General features: G+C 43.9%; 1 pseudogene; it reads left to right on the top strand.

Annotated features, from left to right (window-relative positions):
• The first annotated feature begins 12,265 nt into the window (after positions 1 to 12,265).
• On the top strand, positions 12,266 to 12,383 carry LOC126428647 (5S ribosomal RNA; annotated as a pseudogene).
• Positions 12,384 to 20,117: the final 7,734 nt, after the last annotated feature.

The raw sequence follows: 20,117 nt of genomic DNA, 5'->3' as shown, positions 1-20,117 counted from the left end.
AGTCCTGATTGTGGCGCTCACCTGCACGGCGCCAAACACGCATACGACCATCATTGGCACCAAGGCAGAAGCGACTCTCATGCAAGATGTTGGGGCGTGTGCGGAAGACGGCCTAACGGTGTGCGGGACCGTAGCCCAGCTTCATGGAGACGGTTGCGAATGGTCCTCGCCGATACCCCAGGAGCAACAGTGTCCCTAATTTGCTGGGAAGTGGCGGTGCGGTCCCCTACGGCACTGCGTAGGATCCTACGGTCTTGGCGTGCATCCGTGCGTCGCTGCGGTCCGGACCCAGGTCGACGGGCACGTGCACCTTCCGCCGACCACTGGCGACAACATCTATGTACTGTGGAGACCTCACGCCCCACGTGTTGAGCAATTCGGCGGTACGTCCACCCGGCCTCCCGCATGCCCACTATACGCCCTCGCTCAAAGTCCGTCAACTGCACATACGGTTCACGTCCACGCTGTCGCGGCATGCTACCAGTGTTAAAGACTGCGATGGAGCTCCGTATGCCACGGCAAACTGGCTGACACTGACGGCGGCGGTGCACAAATGCTGCGCAGCTAGCGCCATTCGACGGCCAACACCGCGGTTCCTGGTGTGTCTGCTGTGCCGTGCGTGTGATCATTGCTTGTACAGCCCTCTCGCAGTGTCCGGAGCAAGTATGGTGGGTCTGACACACCGGTGTCAATGTGTTCTTTTTTCCATTTCCAGGAGTGTATATATATATATATATATATATATATATATATATATATATATATATATGTGTGTGTGTGTGTGTGTGTGTGTGTGTGTGTCAATAGTAACCAAACCAAGAATATCGTAGGCCTATTGTGTGCTGTAAACCTAATATGTAAGTCCCCAGCGTATGTGATCCTCACTAGACAGAATTCAGACATCGTGAAAGTTCGATGAAGAGCGTGTCTTTTGTGCTGACACGAAGAGAGACAGTATCGCAAATACAGCAAGCCACTTGGGATGACAATAATTAAAGCGAATTCGGTAATCACTGCAGGAAAACGTTTCCAGACAGGTCATTTCATCCTCCATCGTTGCGTTTCGCTTGCATTGGGAGGACACTCAACCGGGCCAGGATAGTAGAAAAATCACAGGGAAAGATTTTGTATTCATTTCTGTCACATTCTAGCTGAGGTTCGAAATGCAGAGACACGTTTCTGAAACGATTGCCTGGAACCTCTGCCGATTACTGCAGCGTAGAGTGTAAAGTAGTCACGTACATGTTAATATAGATTTGGTTGTAGATCCAAATGCAAGTGCAGATGTAGACGTAGACATATATGCATATGTAGATTTACATACAGATATGTAGATATAGCTGTAGATCTGTATTCAAGTATAGAAGAAGATGTGGTATGTGCTACGCAAATAGAATAGCTAATTCACAGTATGAAATTGAAACCGTATGTTCAGTTGCGAAGGAAGTGTCTAGTCAGCAGCACAAGGTCTACGATGTAAAGTCAGTGTGAAGTGATAATAATTCTGTTACTGAAAAATCAGATACATGTACAGTATTTAACAATCATTTTCTGAGCATTGCTGGTTAATTAAAGAAAAAGTAGTTTCTGCTGGGAATCATATAACTCTCTTGGCAAATGCCTTTCCGAGATTGATGTCTGAAATACTCCTCTGTGGTATAGACAAAGGGGAGATTGAGTCAATAATTAAACCAATGAAGGCTAAGGACCTCGTGGATGTGATGGAGTGCCTAGCAGAGTATTAATGTACTGTGCTGCACATGTTGGCCCTGTAGACAGCCATATTTGCAATTTTTCCTTTAGGAATGGTCAGTTTCCTAATCGATTAAAGTACTCTGTAGGAAAGTCACTTTATAAAAAGGGACAAAGGGATAATGTAGACAATTTTAAACCTATTTTTTTGATTTAACTAAGGCGTTTGATTGTGTTGCTCACAGAATATTGCTCCAGAAGTTGGACCATTACATAATACGGGGAGTAGCTCACAATTGGTTGACCTCTTACTTTAACAAAAGTTTGTACATGGCTGCATGTTCAGAGACCGTGAATAGTTACAATTGAAAGAAAAACAGCCCTCGGTCACTATATTTAAACGAATTAACCGGGTTGCAACACTGCTAGGAGTGTCTTCCTCAGAATTTAAATCAAAGAATGGCCTGTATCCTATAACATGGTCACAGAATTATGACTAAAAACGTATGGTAGAGTATAAGTACGGAATTATCGTACTTATATGTCATTTATAAAATAATAAATATGAGAAAAGGGCATTAGTCATAAAGATATTTAAGATAAAGAAAACTGTGATGGTGAGCCACTAAGGGCTGCTCGTTACTTGCGTGGTGCAGGTTGCGAAACGGACTTTAACATTAGACAGCAAAAGGTCATTGTCCACGGTGTTGAGAATGGCTGTGATGTGGGGTCTGAGTGGGGTATGATCAAATGGTGGAGCAGTGGGGTGCCCCAGGGATTAGTGTTGGGACCACTCCTGTACCCTATTTATATAAATGATATACCCCGTAGTATTAAGGGCAACAGTAAAATATATCTGTTTGCTGATGACACTAAATTAGTAGTAAAGGGTTTTGTGTGCAACATTGGCTCGGTTTCAAATAGTGCTGATCATGACATAAGTTCATGACTTGTAGAAAATAAACTAACGCTAAATCACAGTAATATTCAGTTTTTACAGTTTCTAACACACGATTCAACAAAAATCGGCGTTTAAATTCCACACAATGGGCATATGATTAGCGAAATTTAACAGTTAGAATATCTAGGTGTCCAGTAAACTGTCGTCGAATGCCCACCTTCACGATTTTGTCGAAAGACTTAATGTTGCCATTTTTACTATTCGAACGGTATCTGAAGTAAGTGATCGTTCGACTCGAAAATTAGTCTACTTTGCTGATTTTCATTTGATTATGTCGTATGGTATTATATTTTGGGGTAACTCTTCCCATTCTAAAAGGATATCTTTGGCTCAGAAACTGGCGGTTCAGGCAATAACTGGTGTAAGTTCGCGAACCTCTTGTCAACCCTTGTTCACGAGTCTGGGTATTTTGGCATTGGCCTGTCAATACATATATTCTTCACTGTCGTTTATTGTTAAGAATATCAGCTTGTCTCCAAGAACTAGCAGCCTTTATTCAGTTAATACTCGGCAGAAGTCCAAACTGCATTTAGATCGGGCTTCCTTAACTCTTGCGCAGAAAGGTGTGCAGTATACTGCTCCAATCATTTTCAATAAGCTACCACAAGAATTCAGAAATTTTAGGAGTAATCCACGCGCTTTCAAATCGAAACTGAAGAGTTTCTTGATGGGGCACTCCTTTTATCCTGTTGAGGAGTTCCTTGACAAATGAAGCCGATTCATATGTAATATTGTTGGCTGCGTTTACTTACATTTACGGCTTGACTTTTTTGTGTTCATAAACATTTTATTTTTATCTGTTATCACTTTTACGTTGTAATTTCAGGTACTGAGACGTTAAATGACCTTGGAAATTTGCTCCTCAATTTGGTTCTAAGGAACTTGATGTGAAAATAAAAAATAAAATTAAACATATATGCATATGTAGATTTAGAGATAGCTCTAGATGTAGAGGTGTGTAGATGCAGATGGTAGAATTGCGAATTAATGTTTCCACCTGGGCGTTGGTGGTGAGTATTCATATACCGCTATCTTAATGTGTTCATGACAATTATATGTCAATGTGTTCTTGAAAACGTCTGTCTGTACATGTGGAGTTAACGGAAGACGAGAAGACGGAGTATGGTCTTTTATACTCGATTCCGAACTTGGCCCTGTCTCCAAACGCAAGCAGTTTGGTTGACGACCAGCGCCCAGGAGTTGATGGCAGTCGATTTTTCTGAACAGCCTCGCGAGCTATTAAAATACTTTTAAAAAGGAAATAATAACTTTTATGGTAAAGAATATCCATAACGTCCTATAAAGATAATATTAATGTGCTGTCTGTCAAAAGAGGTTGAACAATGAATGCAATGCAGTGTACTGAGGTCGATTAATAACTGTCAGCATTCCCATTATGTGTCGTACGAAAACTGACAAACTGCGAATTTAAAATGAATTATTCAAAAGCGAAAATTAATTTGTAGCGGGGGTTTTTATTCATCGCGAATTTTATTTATTTTGCAACCTATACTGAAAATTATCTGCCTCTGGTTCAAACGAAGCGTGTAATTAGATTTGCATTAAAATTTATGGAAAGTCGTAACAATCAGAGAATTTTGTGCTAGACTACATTATAACAATGATTGATGCTTTTTTTAAAATGGATACATCATTGTAAATCTGTTTGATTTTTGTTTTTTGTTCTATATAATACTTTTTACACCTTGTGGTTTAAACCAACTAGCATCATGCAAATAAAGGCAAGTAATTTCTTAAGTGGTTGGAATGGGTAATTGCAGATTTTTCTGTAGCCACACGTACAAAACATATATATATATATATATATATATATATATATATATATATATGCCAGAAAAAGGAGAAAAATATAAGAGAAAGAAACGCGGGCACTAAGGGACTGGAGGCAAAAGGAGTAATTGCTATTGGAGTTTCGAAAGCTTGCCCCGAAAGGAAAATTAGACTGGTCCACAGTGTGGAAGATAGCGATCATGAAAACTCGGTAAAACACGTGATTTTTCTGTGGGACGTCCGTGTTCTGACTGGTTTGATGTTGCCCGTCACGAATTGCTCTCCTATGCCAACTTCTTCACCTCGGAGAACCACTTGCACACCACGTCATCTATCATTTGCTCTCTACATTCTAACCTATAATAACTCCTACTGATTATTTCTCCCATGGCTTCCTTTAGAACAATTTAAGTTCTTTCGTGATGTCGTCAGCTATGTTGTGTCATCCATTCCCTTCCTCCTGTTTATGTTTATTATGGATTTCCTCAGATTATCTGCACAACTTCCTCATTTATTTTCTTACCTGTCCATCTAGATACAAACATCCTTGCAATAATCACAAACGCTTCCATCCTCATCATGTTATTTTTCCCACAGTCGATGATTACAATGCCGTTATCCAGACGTAAATTCTCAGAAAAATTCTTCCTCATATTCAGTCCTACATTTGATATTAGTGGACCTCTTTAGCCAGGAATGACCATTTTATCTGTGCTGGTCTGCTTCTTATATCCTTCTTATCACGCCTGTAAATCATTTTGCTTACGAGTTAGCAGAATTCCTTCACCTTCTCTACTACATGGTCATCAATTTCGATAGTAAGTTTGTTGATTTTCTCATTTCTACAACTCCTCAGTACGCTCATCTACTTTTGGCTTACTCTAAGTCTATATTGTCTGGTCACCAGACGCTTCACCCTGGCCCTGTACTTTTCATCTCTTCACACAAGGGAGCAAACTTATCAGCGAATCTTACTATTTAAATGTCCTCACGCTGGATTTTAATACCAATTCTGTTCTTTCATTTCCTTTAATACTCTGATTTACTGATTGAACAGTGCAGAGGTAAGACTGAACCTATACCTTATGGCTGCTATAGTCTAAGCACTTCTCTATAACCCCGCTTCTTGATTCTCATGTGTTCCTTTGTATATAGTATATTACCCTACTTTATCTATGTTGCATCCCTGTCTCCCGAGGGTTTCAGACACTTTTCAGGGATTTTCATTGTCGAACGCTTTCCGTAGGTCCACATTCCCATCAGACGGTAGTTTGTGCATAAAGTCTCTAGTTCCTGGATGTCAAGAGAGCAACATGCGAAATTTTCAACGATCGTAGCAGAATATTATCGAAAGATCTCCCAAAAAAGGCCGAAGTAACTCGATCAGTATGTGAAGGTTGTTACTGGCACCATAGTTAGTGCCCATACACCCATCGAGTAACAGAACTGAAACCGTGGGTAGCAAAGCAAAAGAACAAATAGAAGAAGATGATACATCGACATGTCAATAATACAACAAGCTTTACATGAAATATTACGCCTACTGCAACGACTGCACGAGCTCATGTTCACACAACAGACGAAAGACGACTGAGCATAACAAGTTAAAGCAAAGATTTCACAAACTACCACAAGGTGGCACTGTAGTAGTTAACATATAGAGATACGATCGTTACACATAAAGTATAAGGAAGAAGTTATCCCAGAGACTCGACGAAACAGTGCAACATATACATTTTCGTATGTAATTATATAACACAAATAATCCAAATCAGAGTATATTGGAATAACAAAATTCCCTTTTTTAAATTAAAATTCTTTGTTATATTTAAAAAATTTTAGATTTTAAATTTATAAGAAAATATAAAAGAGCGAATTGTATATCAGTAGTATACCTACTGCCTACATTGTCAAAATAGTTATAAGGGAACTACAATGTGGAAAATATATCACTCCGTCTTCAGGCCACGAGTGGCCTACCGGGACCATCCGACCGCCGTGTCATCCTCAGAGGAGGATGCGGATAGGAGGGGCATGGGGTCAGCACACCGGTCTCCCGGTCGTTATGATGGTATTCTTGAGCGAAACCGCTACTATTCGGTCGAGTAGCTCCTCAGTTGGCATCACGAGGCTGAGTGCACCCAGAAAAATGGCAACAGCGCATGGCGGCCTCGATGGTCACCCATCCAAGTACCGACCACGCCCGACAGCGCTTAACTTCGGTGATCTCACGGGAACCGGTGTATCCACTGCGGCAAGGTGAAAATAGATCACCAGAGATTAATATATAATTGTCATGAACACATTACGGTAATCTCAGAGTCAGGTGGTAAGAATACAGAATAGTGTGCGACGTATATGTCACAGTGGTATGTTGCTCACAAAGGGGAACAACTCCCAGGTGTAGAAGTATGAAACCGGAACTTCCCCACAGATGTTGCTAACCGTCAGTGTAGGGACCCTGAGACGGCACCTGCAGCGCCATCTGCTTCCTGCAACGGCTGACGACGAATGTCAACTCACAGAAACCCAAGTTCCATACATCGGTATGTGTTTCAAACCCGTAGACGTGTCGAGTTTTGTGCCTACGAGCTACGATTTGCGGACAGCATTGGTTTTCTGTTATCATTTGGAGACAACTGCTGCAGAATCGCATCGAATGCTTGTCGAAGCTTTCGGCGAACACACTCTTGGGAAAACAGTGTTTCGAGTGCTTCAAAAAACTCAAAATTGGTGATTTTGAGGTGAGAAACGACGAGCGCGGGAAACCACCGAAAAAGTTCGAAGACAACGAATTGCAGGCCTTATTGGATGAAGATGATACTCAAACTCAACACGACCTCGCGGAACAATTGAATGTGACGCAGAAAGCCGTTTCTCTTCGGTTGAAAGTTATGGGAAAGATGCCGAAAGTGGGGAAATAAAGACAGCAAGCAAATCGAAAGACCACTTGTGAAATACTGCGCGCCAGATTGAAAAGGAAGTCATTTGCCCATCGAATAGCGACAGGTGATGAAAAATGGATGTATTTTGAGAATGCTAAGCGTCGTAAATCATGGTTGAATCCAGGCAAGCCATCGACATACACTGCAAGACGAAATCGCTTTGGAATTAATACAATGGTCTGTGTTTGGTGGCAACAGAAGTGTGTCAACTATTTTGAGCTGCTAAAACCTGGTGAAACCGTTAACACTGATCGCTACCAACAGCAAATGATCGATTTAAATCGAGCGTTACGTGAAAGACGACTGGAATTTGGAAAAAGCCAACAGAAAGTCATATTACTCATGATAATGTGCCAGTACAGATAGTAAAACGGGTCAGGGAAGCGATCGAGGCATTCAGTTGGGAAATACTATGGCATGCGGCTTATTTTCCACACTTGGCTCCGTCCGATTATCATCTGTTTGCATCACTGGGACACGCTGTCACTGAAGAACGCTTCAGTTCGTATGAAAATGTACGAAAATGTCTCGCTGACTGGTTCGCTTCAAAAGAAGGTTTTTCTTTTTTGGGGTGGCATTCATAGCCTGCCGCAGAGGTGGGAGAAACGTATAAATAGCAATGGAGACTATTTTGAGTATTATTTTGTTATAAGTTTCAAACAACAGACGTGTAATTACTATAACCAAATTCCGGTTTCATACTTCTACACCTGGTATAATACTGCATTCGTGAAATACCATGTAGTAGCATTTGAAGTAGCAACAGGTTAGTTGTTTGCCTTTTTTCAGTACGTGCGTTATAACATGTACATCGTGCATTGTTTCTGTAACGTTAATCAATTGCGATAGATAAATATTTTGACTATATAGGCAACAGGTACTACAACTGATATGCAATACATTCTTTTATGATTTTATAAGAATTTAATTTTAAAATTTAATAAAAAAATTATCTTTGTAATTCCTATACATTCTGATTTGGATTCCTTGTGTTATGTAATAACATAGTAACGCGTTTATTTTGCACTGTTTTGTCGACTCGTTGAATGTACCCGAGTATGTAACGAACGGATTTCTCTATATTCACTACTACAGTGTCACATCTTTGCTTTGACTTGTGACACTCAGCCGTCTCACATCTGCTGCGTGAACATGAGCTCGTGCAGGTGATGCAATATATACGGTATTTTATGTAAATCTCGTTTTATTATTGACATGTCGATGTATCACTTCCTACATGTCCCTGTAATGACGTGTCACGACTTGACAGGGTGTGTTGTACGTATGATGTATTGACGTGTACCCGCATAAGATAGGCTGCACGGATCCACTTTCTGAAATTATTTACTCACCTTACTGTATCTGTCCTGATTGTGACTGTAATTTTCAATCTATATGCTGTGTACAGAGATGATGATGGCGACTTATACGAGGGTTATTCGGAAAGTAAGAAACGATCGGTAGCGAAGTGGAAACAACAGTGAAAATCCGAGGAAGCTTTGCACAGGTGTGTCGGACAGTGTCTCTAGTATGCCCGTCGATCGCGTTACGTCGTTCTTTTTAGTTGTGAGCACACAGGGAGCACATAAAGATACCTAGAACAGTAGTGTCTCCCACCAAGTACGAGGGCCCGGTGAGAAATTTCGCCTGAAGCTATGGAGCCAAAATTACATAACTGTCGTGCGTTTTCTTCTTCAAGACAATTCTCAACGGCATTATCTGAGAGATTATAAGGCACTTATTTGGTCTTAAGTGTACCAACATGCAGCGCCACACCCTTTTGCAAAGTATTCTTCTCTCATACGTAAGTGTATTTCGCTCTGTAGAATTACAATGTTTATATTTGCTCCAGACATTGCCATGGAACCCATCAAACCCATATTCAGGGACCTTGCAAATGAAAATTTATTGCAGAAATGTCTTCATGGCGGTACCCAAAACGCAAGTGAAAGTTTTCACCAATGTGTATGGGAAAGATTGCCAAAAACCATTTTTGTGGGGAGAAATCCATTTGCTGTTAATGTTTATGATGGATTTGCATGTTTTAATAATGGTGCGCAAAACAGGACTTATGTTTTAGACAAAATGGGAATCTAGTCCGAACTGAACTGCATCAAAGCTTTGTATGTGACAGACAGTGAGTGTGTAGTAAAAGCTGATAAATCATTTTTGAAGGTGATAAAATCAAGAAGATTGCATCATAGGAATGTGAAAAGGAAGAAAACTGATTTAGAAAATGAAAAAGAACCTGCTTCTGATGCTGGAATGCCAAATACGGGCAGAAACTTTAACGGCCATTTTATACAAAACACAGAGCACAGCAGGCCGCTGTTAATACTGTCAACCAGATCGTTTATGTAAATTGTAAAAAGCAGAGGACACATTACGCTGCCCTGGGGCACACCTGAAGTTCCTCTTGTTTCTGTTGAAGTTACCCCGTTCAGGACGATATACTGCTCCCTGTCTGTTAGAAAACTTTCTATCCAACCGCATATGTCACTGGATAGACCGTAAGCGCGCACTTTTTGTAGCAAGCGGCAGTGCGGAACTGAGTCGAACGCCTTTCGAAAGTCGACAAATATGGCATCAACCTGGGAGCCGGTATCTAGAGCCTGTTGTATATCATGCACAAGGAGGGCCAGCTGTGTCTCACATGACCGCTGTTTCCTAAAACCGTGCTGGTTTCTGCAGATGAGCTTCTCAGAGTCTAGAAAGGTCATCATGTCTGAACACAAAATATGTTCCATGATTCTACAACAAATCGATGTCAGTGAAGTTGGCCAGTAATTATGTGCATCCGAATTTCTACCCTTATTATAGATTGCTATGATCTGGGCCTTCTTCCAGTCCCGTGGAACTGTCCGCCGTTGCAATGATCTCTGATACATGAAGGATATGAATAGTGCTATATTTGTAGCATAGTCAACATAAAATCTTATGAGGATACCGTCTGGGGCAGATGCCTTACTGACGTCTAAGGATCTTAACTGTTTTACAATCCCAGACACACTAAACATTATGTCAGCCATTTTTTCGTTTGTTCGATAATTGAAAGGGGGAATGGTGCTGCAGTCCTCTATCGTAAACGGTATTTGAAAGTTAGGTTTAGAATTTCGGCCTTCTGTTTAGCATCATCAGTTACATTACCCCAAACGTCAGCAAGAGAAGATATTGAATTATTTTTAGCGTTCATAGATTTTACGTACAACCAAAATTTTTTGGGGTTATTTTTAGAATCTGCAGATAAAATATCGTTTTCAAATTCGTTAAAAGACTCTCTTATTGTGCTTCTGACAGCTGGTTTCATTTCGTATAATTTGTCTGTCAGCGGGGCAGTGACTACGTTTAAAATGACTGTGCGAGATTGTCTGCTTTCTCAGCAACTTCCTAATATGTTTGAAACCTCCTGGCAGATTAAAGCTGTGAGTCTGAGGAAGTAATGTTGAATAGCACCCCACCCGGTTGGCTATACAGTCTAACGCATGGCGTTCCGGGCGGAAAGGGAAGGGAAAGGATCCACCTTGGTACAACAAACATATTAGGAATGAGATTTTCACTCTGCAGTGTCGTACGCACTGATATGAAACTTCCGAGACTCGAACTTGGGACCTTTACCTTTCGCAGGCAAGTGATCCAGGTTCGCAGGAGAGCTTCTGTAAAGTTTGGAAGGTAGGAGACGAGGTACTGGCGGAAGTGAAGCTGTGAGTACGGGGCGTGAGTCGTGCTTGGGTAGCTCAGTTGGTAGAGCACTTGCGCACGAAAGGCAAAGGTCCCGAGTTCGAGTCTCGGTCCAGCACACGGTTTTAATCTGCCAGGAAGTTTCATATCAGTGCGCACTCCACTGCAGAGTCAAAATCTCATTCCTAATATGTTTGTTGTACCAAGGTACCAAGGTGGAACCTTTCCCTTCCCTCCTCCCAGCTGCACGGCAAGGTACGCTTTCAGCACAAGGTGACGACTTTTAATAATTTTCTACTTTACAGTAGGGCAACTTAGTTTGTAGAAGACCCTCGTAGTTGTCCAGCTACGGAATCTACACCAATGAGGGCGGCTGTAAGGCTGGTGACGCAGCAGCTATTGGCACAGTGGCGGCGTTGCCACATCTACCTTCCCCCCCTTCCCCCCACTTCCCCCTACCCCCACCACAGCCGGTTCCTCCCCTATCGCTGGAGACGCCGTAGCACCGCGGCCAGATCGGATTGCGTCCTGTAACAGCCGGCCTAACGCCCACTGCGTAGCGAATTGCGTGCCGGCAGTATCCGCGCAGGTTCTGCGGAAACACGCACAAGTGCCCCCGCACCTAAACTGCTGTCGCACGCGTTCTGCCACCCCCACCACTTCTTCCGACGCATTTTCGCGTGCCGTCCACGTAACCCCCAGCACCACCACCCTCCCTTATCCCCCTACCCTGTGCCGACAGCTCTTCCAGATCTCATCACAGATCAGCCTCCCCTCCAGCCTGGGTTGGCATCGTGGCCACTAATGCCGCCTGCTGGAATTCCGGCAAAGTGCCTTCTGGCTCGCCACATCCCGTCTCCAGCTCAGAAAACGTGGCTTCTCCCCGCACGGCTGTGCGACCAACAATCGTAGCAGGCGAGACTTTCATGGCTCCTGGACAACGTCTTGAGTGGCTGCGACACCTACAACTCAGGTTCTAACCCTTTCTGCTGAACTTCCCTTATCTGTGAAGATAAACAATAAACGTAATCATGGTCCGTTGTAAGCTGCAATGCGATGTGTATTTAATCGTGAAAATAGCTAATTCATACTAAGCGTCATTGTCAAGCACATGTAAAACGAACACGAAAAGTTCTACCCCATTAAATCGAAGTTAAACTATTATAACTCAATAATACAAGTTGTACAACTTTGCTTCGGCAACGGCCTTGCCACAGTGGATACACTGGTTTCCGTGAGATCACCGAAGTTAAGCGTTGTCGGGCGTGGCCGGCACTTGGATGGGTGACCATCCAGGCCGCCTTGCGCTGTTGCCATTTTTCGGGGTGCACTCAGCCTCGTGCGGAGCTACTCGACGGAATAGTAGCGGCATCGGTCAAGAATACCATCATAACGACCAGGAGAGCGGTGTGCTGACGCCACGCCCCTCCTATCCACATCCTCCATTGAGGACGACACGGCGGTCGGATGGTCCCGGTAGGCCACTCGCGGCCTGACGACGGAGTATAACTTTGCTTACGCCGTTTGACGATAGGTGGTGACGACGATAAGTAGCTGTCAAAAGAAATAGATCGCAGACGTCAGGCAGTTAGCTTGGACCTCGGTCAACACAACCTCATTCAAACATTAGTCGATTCGTGTCTGCATCATAAAGTTGTCCTTGATTCAAAATCTCAGTTTACGAGCCCAATTCTCGTCATTTGCGGGAGGTGCTACTGTTTTGTTTCAATATGGAGAAAACAGCGACTGAGTCTCATCGAATGCTCTCAAGTACGTATGGTAAGGACGTTATTAGTGAACGAACGTGTCGTCAGTGGTTTCAACGGTTCAAGAATGGTGATTTTAACGTCGTAGACCGGCATACTGGTGGAAGAGAGAAAGTTTGCGAAGGTGCAGAATTGGAGACATCTACTGAGTGAAGACTCGCGTCAAACTCAAGAAGAATTGACAGGGTTGGTGGGAGTGACACAGCAAGCCATTTCAAAATGTCTCAAGGCTATGGGCATGTTTCAGAAAGAAGGAACTTAGGTCCCGTGTGAGCTGAAACCAAGAGACGTTGAACGGCGTTTGTGTATTTGTGAACAGCTGCTTCACGGGAAAAAACGGAAGGGATTTCTGCATCGCACTGTGACCAGGGATGAAAAATGGAGTCATTACGATAACCCTAAACGCATGCCACGCTTCCACGTCGACGGCCAAACCGAATATTCACGGCTCCAAGATCATGCTCTGCATTTGGTGGGACCAGCTCGGCGTCGTGTACTTTGAGGTGTTAAAAACCAAGTGGAACAATCACATGTGCTCGTTATCGAACGCAATTAATGCGTTTGAGCAGAGCATTAAAAGACAAACGGCCGCAATACAGCGAAATGTACGATAAAGTGATTTTGCAGCACGACAACGCTCGACCCCACGTTGCAAAAGAGGTCAAAACATACTTGGAAACGTTAAAATGGGAAGTCCTACCCCAGCCGCCGTATTCTCCAGACATTGCTCCCCCTGACTGTCACCTGTTTAGATCAATGGCGCATGGCCTGGCTGACCAACACTTCCGATCTCATGAAGAAGTCACAAATTGGAGAGATTCATGGATCGCTTCAAAAGATGAACAATTTTTTCGACTCGGAATTCGTACACTGTCCGAAAGATGTGAGAAAGTAGTGGACAGCGATGCAAAATACTTTGAATGATACATGTGTAACCAGTTTGTTTCATTAAAGCCTGAAATGTTGGGGAAAAAAACGGCGGAAGCAAAGTTGTACACCGTCTATCTTCACTGAAGGGCCGAAGAAACTCGTGTAGGCATGCGTATTCAAAGACAAAGATCTGTAAACAGGTAAAATACGATGCTGCGGTCGGCAACGCCTATTGAAGACGACAAGTGTCTGGCGCAGTTATTATACGGGTTACTGGTGCTGAAAAGGGAGGTTACCAAGATTTAAGGGAATTTCAGCGTGACATAAATGCAACCCTTCTCCAGATTGTTGCAGATTTTAACGCCGGGCCAACAGCATGTGTCAGGGTGTGAAGCATTCAACGAAACATCATCGGTGTGGGCTTTCGAAGCCGAAGGCCCATTCGTGTATGACTGCACGACTTAAAGCTTTACGCCTCGCCTGGGTCCATCAACACTGTAAGTGGACTTTTGATGAACGGAGCTTGTTCTCTGGTTGGACGAGTCTCCTTTCAAATTTTATCGAGTGGATGGACGTGTACGGGTATGGAGACAACCTCATTAATCTATTTATCCTGCATGTAAGCAGGGGGCTCTTCAAGCTAGTGGAAGCTCTGTAATGGTTCAAATGGCTCTGAGCACTATGGGACTTAACTGCTGTGGTCATCAGTCCCCTAGAACTTAGAACTATTTAAACCTAAGTAACCTAAGGACATCATACACGACCATGCCCGAGGCAGGATTCGAACCTGCGACCGTAGCGGCCGCGCGGCTCCAGACTGCAGCGCCTAGAACCGCACGGCCACACCGGCCGGCAGCTCTGTAATAGTTTGGGGCGTGTGCAGTTGGAATGATATGGGACCCTTGATATGTCTAGATAAGCCTCTGACAGGTCACACGTACATAAACGTCCTGTCTGATCAACTACATCCATTCGTGTCCATTGCGCATTCCGACGGTCTTGGGCAATTCCAACAGGACCATGCGACACCCCACACGTCAAGAATTGCTACAGAGTGGCTCCAGGAACACTCTTCCGAGCTTAAACGCTTTCACTGCCCACCAAACTCCCAGACATGAATATTATTGAGCATATCTGAGACGCTTTCCAATGTGTTGTTCGGAAGAGATCTCCACCCCGTCGTACTCTCACGGATTTGGGCAGCACTGCAGAAATGATGGTCAGCTTCCTCCAGCACTACTTCAGACATTAGTCGAGTCCATGCCACGTCGTGTTGCGCCACTTCTACGTGCTCGTGGGAGCCCTACACAATATTAGGCAGGCGTACCAGTTTCTTTGGCTCTTCAGTATGACTTCTCCATTGTCTGTGAAACGGAATATTATTTGGCGTGTTATAACTCGTAGGGAACTTTGTGTCCTGGAAATCTCTACCCCTACAGTACTCACGTATAAAAATTACTCCTAATTCAATTCTCAATAAAATCTTGGCAGCTTTGTGGAATTCCGGCGATCGTGGGGGAAACTGTCTTGGGTGCTATGACATACTCACACTACAGTATGGCAATCAGTGTCCAAGCTGTCTATTAATTTCGATAAAAGTCCAGAAATTAATCTCTCAAAAATAAAGCATGAACGACAGTGATGCAGACTTTATTGATTCCCAGGACACAGACCCCTGGGAGTTACGACCCCCCAAATAAAGTTCTGTGGCACAGACAAGGGAGAAGTTAAAATAACCAAAAAATTAAACGTATCTTTTCATTCATGAAATTGTATTCTTCCATAAACGAGCTTCATAGCTACATCTCAGGATACATCATCCTCTTGTTTTAAATGAAATACTTACACTACTGGTCATTAAAATTCCTACCCCAAGAAGAAATGCAGATGATAAACGGGTATTTTTTGAACAAATATATTTTACTGCAATTTTATTTGATTACATTTTCACGCAATTTCGGTGCATAAATCCTGAGAAATCAGTACCCAGGACAACCACCTCTAGCCTTAATAATGGCTTTGATACGCCTGGGCATTGAGTCAAACAGAGCTCGGATGGCGTGTACAGGTACAGCTGCCCATGCAGCTTCAACACGATACCACAGTTCATCAAGAGTAGTGACTGGCGTATTGTGCTCGGCCACCATTGACCAGACGTTCTCAGTTGGTGAGAGAGCTGGAGAATGTGCTGGCCAGGGCAGCAGTCGAATATTTTGTATCCAGAAAGGCCCGTACAGGACCTGCAACATGCAGTCGTGCACTATCCTGCTGGAATGTAGGGTTTCGCAGGGATCGAATAAAGGGTTGAGCGACGGGTCATAACACACCTGAAATGTAACGTCCACTGTTCAAAGTGCCGTCAATGCGAACAAGAGGTGACCGAGACGTGTGACCCAATGGCACCCCATACCATCACGCCGGGTGATTCGCCAGTATGGCGATGACGAATACAAGCTTCCAATTTGCGTTCGCCGCGATGTCGCCAAACACGGATGCGACCATCATGATGCTGTAAACAGAACCTGGATTCATCCGATAAAATGGCGTTTTGCCATTCGTGCACCCAGGTTTGCCACTGAGTACACCAACGCTGGCGCTCCTGTTTGTGATGCAGCGTCAGGGGTAGCCGCAGCCATGGTCTCCAAGCTGATAGTCCGTGCTGCTGCAAACGTCCTCGAACTGTTCGTGGAGATGGTTGTTGTCTTGCAATCGTCTCCATCTGTTGACTAAGGGTTCGGGACGTGGCTGCACGATCCGTTACAGCCATGCAGATAAGATGCCTGTCATCTCGACGGTGATACGAGGCCGTTGGGATCCAGCACGGCGTTCCGTATTAGCGTCCTGAACCCACCGATTCCACATTCTGCTAACAGTCATTGGAACTCGACCAACGCGAGTAGCAATGTCGCGATACGATAAACCGCAATCGCGATAGGCTACAATCCGACCTTTATCAAAGTCGGAAACGTGATGGTACGCATTTCTCCTCCTTACACGAGGCATCACAACAACGTTTCACCAGGCAACGCCGGACAACTGAAAAGCTAATCATTTTCATACCACAGCATCTTCTTCCTGTCGGTTAAATTTCGCGTCTGTAGCACGGCAACTTCGTGGTGTAGCAATTTTAGTGGCCAGTAGTGTAGTTAATCAAATTGCATTCCACACTTCAAATGGCAACTTACAACAATGGTGCTAATACAGTTCCGGTTTTATCCTCCTATCCACAGTTATGAAATCAGTACTAACTAAGTCTATACTACAAGTAACGAAAAATTTTCAAATCTCTCTTTTTGGCACTTTCTGAATTGGTGTCACCAACGTTCTCTCGGACAGCAAATTGTCATTCAGAGTCATTCTTTGTTTTTGTATATTTGTGTTTTGGTGAATGGGGAAACATATGTTGTAGTGTGATCCATGTTATTAGCCTCAGATAGGGGGGCAGCAATTAATGGAGAGAGCGGCAAACTTAGTTTCATTTCCTATCGCCCTTGACGAGTCCACCGACGTTGAGGACATGTCGCAGCTCGTCATTGTCATTCAGGATGTCGACGACAATCTGCGTATCACCGATGAATTTCTCCACCTTATACCATTAAAAGGCAGAACCACGGGTTCGGATATTTTTCGAGCCGTGGAAAACGTGTTCGAGTCAATGGGTTTAAAACGGGAACACCTCACCAGTGTATCAATGGATGGAGTCCCTGCGCTACGATGGACACCTAGGTTACGTCAGGTCCAAAATGGCTGGAGTCGGCTGTTCCTTATTCGTTGCAGTCCATTGTCTGATAGACCAGATGGCACTTTGTGCGAAGATTGTCAACAGAAAAAAGGTTATGGGCACAGTTGTTCGAACGGTTAGCTATCTTCGCTTGCATGGACTCTCACACATCGCCAATTTGAAGAATTTCTGGCTGATATCGAAGCGGAATACCCGGACATCCCCTGCCACGCTGAAGTGATGTGGAAGGTGCTTCTTCCGTTTTTCTCCTTGAGGTACGAAATCAGTACCTTTTTGGAAACTAAAGGACGCCCAGAAGGATTACTTCGTGATCCCAAGTGGGTGACGAATATGACTTTTTTGAATGACCTTAAATGCTTTGAACATTTCACTCCAAGGCGAAAATCACTTTGTTGTTGAATTTGTGCAGAAGATTCAAGCATTTTTTGTGGGAAAAACAGTTGCGCGAGGAGAACTGTGGACGCTTTCCTGCATTATACAGCATTAAAGAAGACGTGGATTTTTCATATTATGTTCAAATCATTTGTTAATTACAAGAAGAGTTTGAAAACAGATTTTTGGAGATAAGTGAGCTTCAACCGGCTTTAGATATATTTGTTCGCCAGTTTTCAAAAATGGTTCAAATGGCTCTGAGCACTATGGTATTTAACATCGGAGGTCATTAGTCCCCTAGAACTTAGAACTAGTTAAATCTAACTAACCTAAGGACATCACCCACATCCATGCCCGAGGCAGGATTCGAACCTGCGACTGTAGCAGTCGCGCGGTTCCGGACTGAAGCGCCTAGAACCGCTTGGGCACAGAAGCCGGCTCGCCCGTTTTCCCTTCGGGCTGTGGACGTCTGACAACTGTTTCAACTAGAGCTGATCGACCTGCAGTGCGATAGCGACCTGAAGGACCGCTTCCTTATGTGTAAAACTTTGGATGACTTTTACAGCTGCTATGCATGAGAGAAATATCCTCTTTTGTTCAAGCATGTTTGGTTCCAGATATGTTTCTGAGCTCCTTTTCTCCATTTAAAACTTGCTGAAACTAAGAACGGTTCACTACTTAGCGATACAAATTTAATTGCTTGAGGTTAACGGTCTCCAGGAGTATTGTATCAATGCTAGACATAATCAATTCCTCGAAAGAGAAGAACGTGTAACAATGTTCACTGTAAGGATTAAAGGTCTTCATAACCTCAGTTCCATTTTTTTATAAGTTTTCAAACTTGGCCAATTAAAATTATTGCGTTCAAAACAGCAAACTAAGGATGTGACGTCTGAACTCTGAAAAGGCATACAAAAACCTGTAGGACGAAGTACAACAAAACATATTTACTTGTAACTGCTAACAGTTACACTCCGTCTGCAGGCCACAAGTGGCCCATCGGGACCATCCGACCGCCGTGTCATCCTCAGATAAGGATGCAGATAGGAGGGGCGTGGGGTCTGCACACCGCTCTCCCGGTCGTTATGATGGTTTTCTTTGACCGGAGCCGCTACTATTCGGTCGAGTAGCTCCTCAATTGGCATCACGAGGCTGAGTGCACCTCGAAAAATTGCAACGGCACATGGCGGCCTGCATTGTCACCCATCCAAGTGCCGACCACGCCCGACAGCGCTTAACTTCGGTGATCTCACGGGAACCGGCGTATCCACTGCGGCAAGGCCGTTGCCTCTATATCCCTTACCTAAAATTATTTCTAAAATAGAATATCTATGACAGTAGTTCGTTTGAGGAATTGATATTGAGCCACATCGCTGGTCGATCATCAGCGATCGGCTGGGGCGCGCGGGACGGCGAGACGCAGTCGGTTTGGGGCGGCCGGTGAGACTGGCGGAGTTGTGGCTCGGGCGTAAAGCCGTCGGCACACGGACCGTGCTGTCGAACGTTAACGTTGAGCGTGACAAGTTCAACGTGCCGCTGAACGCTCAGCAACGATGCGACTTGTGCACACGGTACGTGGGCCCCAACGTGGTATACGCGATCGCCACGCACTCCAGCGGCAGTTGAGGGATGTTTCTAGTTCGTAAATCACACTGTTTACTCAACGGGCGCGCTAAAATTCCCACATTAGCTCTATTAAAACGCACATTTTCTCCATCGTCCACGAAAAGGAAAGTACCATGTCCAATCAATAAGGACACAGGCTTATAAAAGTTCCATTACAAACAGTGCGTTACAATCGATTAAATTTCGGGCATGCAGCTGCGCGAATAAAATTACCTCCACTGATATTTCGGCCGCGTATCGTCCGGCCATCCTCAGAGTGAGCTTGTGACTCACTCTGAGGATGGCCGGACGATACGCGGCCGAAATATCAGTGGAGGAAATTTTATTTGCGCAGCTGCATGCCCGAAATTTAATCGATTATTCATTACGCCGCGAGAAATTGAAAATGCGCAGTGCGTTACAAATGTGGAATACTTCTGTGCATAAGGTAAACATTATTTCATCATTCCCACATTTTAGTAAAACCCCAAGTGACCTTACTTGATTACTGTTCCTACCCAGTAGCAGAATCTTTGCAACATGTGAATTACGAAGCGTAAAAGAGAAAGGAGCAAAATATCTTTATACAAGTAGCGCAAGCTGTCCTGTACATTAAGCCAATCGAACAAAGTCACCCCTCAAAAAAAGGTGAACTTATATTTACATAACATCAAATATTATAGTATATACTTATA

This window comes from Schistocerca serialis, chromosome 12, assembly GCF_023864345.2.
Source record: "Schistocerca serialis cubense isolate TAMUIC-IGC-003099 chromosome 12, iqSchSeri2.2, whole genome shotgun sequence".
NCBI classification, from domain to species: Eukaryota; Metazoa; Arthropoda; class Insecta; order Orthoptera; family Acrididae; genus Schistocerca; species Schistocerca serialis.
Note: the sequence above shows the minus strand (reverse complement) of the source record. Positions and strands in the feature narration are given on the sequence as shown.